Source organism: Pteropus medius, unplaced genomic scaffold (assembly GCF_902729225.1).
Source record: "Pteropus medius unplaced genomic scaffold, Ma_sr-lr_union100, whole genome shotgun sequence".
NCBI lineage: Eukaryota > Metazoa > Chordata > Mammalia > Chiroptera > Pteropodidae > Pteropus > Pteropus medius.
In genome coordinates, this window is record NW_024351543.1 from 12,009,930 (window position 1) to 12,016,518 (window position 6,589).

The 6,589-nt window shown below is 37.8% G+C and overlaps 1 pseudogene; it reads right to left on the bottom strand.

Annotated features, from left to right (window-relative positions):
- Positions 1–662: 662 nt before the first annotated feature.
- LOC120586840 (uncharacterized) lies at positions 663–781 on the bottom strand (annotated as a pseudogene).
- Between the last annotated feature and the right edge of the window lie 5,808 nt (positions 782–6,589).

Here is a 6,589-nt window from a genome sequence, read left to right on the forward strand (position 1 = left end):
TATGGAGTGTCCTCTTGGTGATCAAAATAGAGATTATGCCCACAAAGGAATATTTAAGAAAATGTTAACAGAATTTCCAGGAGGGGGAAAAAAAAAACCATTATGTAGGCTTTAGAAATTCACTGTGGAAATTTGCTACTGACTTGTCACCACTGGGTTTAGATGACAGTAGATATATCTAGAATTTGGATGCCTGGAAAGAGAGAATGTAATCCCAAAGAGTGGGTTAATGACAACATCCAGAAAGATATATGGAAAGCTCTGACATTAAAGCTAACAAAAAGGACCCCTGGAGTTCCTGGGGTTCAGAAAAATTACCCAAGTGACTTGAACACATTGAGGAAGATTAAATTTATAAACCAGCTATGGAAGAAATAAGATGTTGAGAAATCCAGACAGAAACAAGCTTACTTTTTCTATCTTTTACTCAAAAAACATTTACTGACTGTCCACAATGTTCCAGTTATAGTGGTAGGATTTGGAAGAACAAAGAAGAGCGGGACATGTTTCCTGCCTTTGAAGATCTCACAGAACAAGAAGACAGGGAGTTATAGATTCTATTTTTTTTTTTTTTTTTTTTTTTTAGGTGAGGCAACCCTTGGTTGACCTCACAGATTGCAAGGACCTTGTCAGCTTACAATCCCTTATTTTTTTAGTTTTTATGCCTAGAGCACCTGGTCTTCCTAGGTGGTCTCCCATCCAAGTACTAATCAGGCCCGACCCTGCTGAGCTTCCGAGATCAGACAGAATCGGGCTTGTTCAGGGTAGCATGGCCATAGAGTTGTAGATTCTAAATACAGGAGGAGAAATACCATGGATGTATGGACTGCATATGTGTGAGCTTAGAGAAGAGAGTGAATGCTTCCCATGGATTTACAGAAAATGTAGTAGTTGAGATCATTGTGGAAATGTGAATCAGAATTCATCAGATGGGAAAAGAAAGCTTAAGCCATGAGAATGGGAGAATTACAAGTAATGATAAAATCAGCTTTTCATAATCAATTGTAATTGATGTCACCTCTTCTGAAAGTTAAAATCTCAACTAAAGAGTCATGAATGTCCCACTTCCCTTAGCTCTTCTATGACTCTTTTTTCTTTTCAAATATTTATCCAAATCTCCTTCCAGATAAATGTATTACCTGACTTACTGTAACTCCTTTTGCTTTCAAAATGTACACCTGAATCTCTTTTCCAGTGTCGACTAGCCATATAACATTTGGATACCCCGAAATTCCTAGGAAGATACAGAAGTGAAGGAAGGTAATTTGGGGTTATAGTTATTTATATAACATAACAGTTAATACTATTATGTTAAAATCTCAGGAAAAGTAGTATGGCCTCTGGCTGCTAACTACTGCCCTCATTTCTTTTATGTGCAGAACTTGAGTAGATGGGGAAAAATTTATCCAAATCTTTGGTCTAATTTCCATAAATAATTTGGTGTTGTCTTGGCAGGATCTGGAGCAACAGGGACTCAGTCTTTAGAAGGAAAAGTACACCTCAGTAATGAGACCTACCTGAGATGTTTGAGTAAGGTTTTTAATGAATGCATCATAGAATGAGCCTCTCTGTCCTTTTAACTTCCATGTCACCACTCCCCACATATTAGCTGCTTTTTAAAAGTACAATCCCATGAAAGAATTTTTAATCCCTGAGCGAGATTGATGTAAATAATCCCAGAAAAATATTTTAAGAGAGAAATATACTTCCGCTTAATTCATCCTAAACCATTATGGAAACCAATCAATAAAAATTTGTCCTGTGGGAAAGAGAACGAAGTGATTATCTGAGATTCATGAGGGTTGGATGAAGCCCAGGGAGATAGATTTTTACCAGATGAAGGCCGCACTTTCTAACAGAGATATTCAAGTATTAGAGGATGTGAATTTCTTTTTCTGGAAGTGGTCGGCAAGGACTAAGTCGTTGAATAGGGTGGCAAGCATAGGGCAGGACTAACAAGTTATTGAGGTTTAATCAACTCTAGCTTCTATGGAATTGTAAAGATCTTGGCAGTCAAGGGATTCAGCAGTTTTCAGATTATAATGAGGTATCTCAGTGGATGCTTGAGAGGGAATTGGAAAACAGAGGTGTTTGGGCAAAATTCTAGGCTTTCCATCTCTTCTTCAACTGGAGCCAAGTTTTTGTATTTTGTTTTTATGCAAGGTTTTAATTAAACAAAGGATTCCATGACTTTAAAAATTATGAAAAGTACTTGTCTTTCACAATTTATAAATAAAACTTGATTGTTAAATTTCTGTGCCTCCTAGTACATAGGGGTTCCCACCAAGGTAATAAATCTTTCATTCATGCATCCATTCAGCTAATATTTATTGAACATCTACTATATTCTAAGTATTTCTCTAGAGGCTGGACATACAGAGTTTTTTTTTTTTTTTTTTTTTTTTTAATGGAGGAGGTCTTTGCTATATGAAACATATATTATGAAGGTAGGAGTAAAAAACAAATAAACTAGATATTTTTAGAGAGTTATAAGTGCGCTGAAGGAAATGAAACTATTATATGAAGCCAGCACAAATTTATAACCAATATTTAGGTTACTGGGCTCATGGTCAATTAATTTTCCCTTCTGAATAAAAAATGACAAAGCTAATTGAGGCCAAGCTCTAATTACTACAAGTGATCTGAACAATGATATAATTTCAGAGCCAGATGAGACTATGCTGACCCTTCTTATTCTTGGAAAAAGAGACTGTGACCCAAAATGGCTCAGAGATATGCTCAAGGTCGCCTGGCAAATGGTGGTTGAGCTGAGAGTTAAATACTATCTCCTGGTTTTCTAACACTAGAAAATCTGTCTGTCAACAAAAGGGAAATTAGCACAAAGGCCTAACTAACAACAGCAATGGCAAAAAAAAAGAATAATGTTTGATTCAGTAAACCTTACTGGAATACCCTGAGAATATATAAACTTTTAGATATTTGGTTTTTAGATAAAAATGTAAATATCATAATGGGTTATTCAGTATGCTAAATATATTAGAAACTCCCAGTGACCTCAATTTAATATTGCATGCTGATCATTTGACATTTCCAAGAATGACCTCCTAACTGGATTTTCTGCTTCATTTCCCCTCCCCCCAGCCATCCATTTCCCCCATGGCACTACGGTGAACTTTCATAAGAGAAATCAGATATCACTCCTTGGCTTAAAATCCTCCAGTTGATTTTTTTTTTTTAATTAAGTTTATTGGAGTAACGATGTTTAATACAATTATATAATTTTCAGGTGTACATTATAATTTGACACCTGTACATTCTATTGTGTGTTTACCACCCAAAGTCCAGTCTCCCCACTTCACCCTCCCCCATCCTCCTATATGTGACCCTCTCTACCCCAATTGCTTTTTAGCATGTTCAGAATTTGATTCAAAACTTCTTGCTAGGGTCTGGAAGTTCCTACATGATCTGGCTCCATCAGTTTTTCTACCTTTTGCCATGCTACCTTCTCATTACTTTCTCCCCACACTGGACCTCTTGCTGTTTCTGGAACGTGCTAAGCATGTTCTCACCCCCACGTAATTACACGATTAAGTATTTCATATCATTTAGCACTTAGCCCAAATATAACTTTCTCTAGGAGATTTCCACCAATCAATATATAAAGTCACTCCTCCTCTTAGCTAAATACCGACCTATATTTTTGTTTTAGAATTTACCACCATCTAAAAATGAAAGTATTTCTTTGTTTAATGTATATTGACTTCATCGCTACTAGAATGTAAGATCCACAAGGGCAAGGATCCTGTCTGTTTTATTCTGCTATATATTTAGGCCTTGAATTAAACGAGTGACACAAAGGATTGACTCAGTAATATATGCTGAATGAATATGAACTCATCAGTGATAGAGTTCTCCTGGGTCTCAGGTCCTTAACTAGGTGCACATGGAGAAAATTGTGCTTGGTATCACACAACCTCCAGCTGAGTGCTCTGTTGTATTCTTGCTCACCTGTAATTTGTATTTCCCAAAAGAAGTTATCTGACTGGAGTATCTGAGTACCACAGTAAATTGAGTATTGCTATGACAAGAGTTTGTACCAGTGATCTTAAAAATAACTGTGCTCTCTCTCTTATTCATGTGTAGTTCATATTTAGCTGTCTTCACTCTTTTCTAGTCCCTGGCAAAACAATTAACCTAAAAGTAAAGTGAAATGGATAAATGCGCATAAATTGGATTTTGTCAGAAGAAAGTGGCTCAGTGGCCACTAGGGGGCTTCTTTCCTCAGAAGATGGCTGTCAGGCTTCAGGGCTCCTAGAATTCTCAGTAGGCCTGTATAGGTACATCTTGTGGAGCACAAAAGCAAATGCAACGGGAGTGTTGACAAGGTAGTGGCCAGAGTCTGAGCGTGCTCCAGTCTATTCCTTAAAAATCACAGGTGGAAGTCAACTTCATTTATACGCTACCTCAAAAATTTACTGATTGAATCAGCATTTTAATTTTGGCCCTATATCTGCGGTATTCCCTCAGCACACTGCTTCACTGTCAGGACTACAACATATGTCCATCCCATGTGTCCATTCAATGAATCCTTGATGAGGGGTTGTCCAGTCTCATACGACAGCATCATATGAATATGTGTGATGGGGAAAAATGTGTGTGTGTGTGTGTGTGTGAGAGAGAGAGAGAGAGAGAGGAGAGAGAGAGAGAGAGAGACAGAGAGAGAGAGACAGAAGGAGAGAGAAGGAGAAAGAGAGAAAGAGAGACAAAGAAATGGGGAGAGAGGGAACAAGGAGAGGTTAAAAATGGGAATGTAATTTCTTTATTAGTAATGAAATGCACATATCCATTCGAAATGTTTCTGAAATTTTACATGCTAAATTATAACCTCTGCTGTTAGCTTACCTTTGACTATGGTCCTTCGTGGATGTCGACTAGCTGAACTGAGTTGTGTGTCAGGGCTAGGGGCAGGGGAGCCTTTGTAGATGGGAGAGGATCAGGCTTTTGTGTACTTCAGGCATTTTCTCCTGGGGGTCTTCCCCCTCCTTGGAGGTTCTGTCTTGTTTCAGTCTGTGGTTCTTGATGTCTGCCTGTACCTCTCTCCCTGTGATCATACTGGCTCAGAACTAACCCTGATTTCCAGCGTTCTCCTGGGCTTTAATTGTACCACCCTGCACCCAAAATGCTTTCTGGTACCATCCAATATGTGGAGCCCATTTCTTCTTCTAGGGCTGAGCCGTCTGACCCATACTCCCAAGGCTTGTGCTTCCCCTGAACCTGAATGTTACTTACTTTGTTACCAATCCACGGTGTTTAGTCTAAGTGATCGTGGTTAGATGATTCAGGAGTCAGAGTGCCTGGGTTCAAAATCTGGCTCACTCTTGTGACCCAGTGCCAGTTATTTGTCCCCTCTGGGTTTGCAAACCTGTAAAATGGAGTTTGCAATTAACTGTTTATTGAGTTATTAAGTGAACTCATACATGTAAAGCCCTCTACGTAATGTCTGGCTTGTAACAAATACTTCAAGTAAATTTACCAAACTGAGGAAAGGCTATGTTTGAATTAAAACTTGAATTTGTAAACTTCGTTGGATAGCCTATAATTATGCAAGCCATTACAGGCTGGTACAGATTATCATGAATAATATAATGGGCTACTCAGCATGCTGTGTGCAGGGGGAACTCCCAGTGACCCCAGTTTAATCCTCTTCTTGCTGATCGCTCTGCATTCCCTGAATAGCGTTAACTAACCTTTCCCTTGTTGGTGGCTTCACATTGTACCGCGTGTTTTCTGTAGTTTCTTCCATGTATCACGTTAGCCCTGGCCAATGCTGAAGTAGCTCAGCACTGTTTCTTAGCTTACTAATTGGGAAACGTCTGTATATGCACAAATATGTGTAGGAAATAGATATATTCACGTATATTTGGCAGAAGCAAGTAGGGCTTTCTTCTGTGAAACTAAACGAGTCTTCTCTGAAGAATAGCAGAACTCATCATCAGGAACTTTCTTAGTCCAAACGCAAAGACTGCATATGTATATCTCTAGCAGATCAATGTAATATAGGTTAAACTGGGACTGCTTCTACTATATTTGGATTTTCTTGGAGACCTCTCTCTCTCTCTCACTTTCTCTCTCTCTTGCTCACACACACAGATATATATGTTGTTGTTGTTGTTGTTGTTTGTATTTATTTATAGATAATGCAGCATTGTGAAAAGAAGTACAGGGAAAAGATTGAGAAAGTATAAATTAACTTGCTATTTCTGCAACGTATAAACTATGGGAGATTTATATACTGCGAATCAGTTTATATAAAATAGGGATAATTGTCAATCACAAAGATGCTGTGCACTTATTATGTCAAGAATTATGCTCGGGTCACCGTGAATATTAAATAAATGAGATAAATGCATACAAATGTTTCTGATAGACCAAAAAGTAAATTTGTGACTATTAAGTATTATGATCTTTATTATAAGCATGCATAAACAGTTATATGGGTAAATAAATTAAGTTAGATTTATTTATTTAAGTTAGATTTATTTTCTGACGCAAAACTGAGGCTACATGAGTGTGATCTCTGGAAGTAGATTGTCTGGGTTTTAATATACTTAATTACACTTGAGCCTCT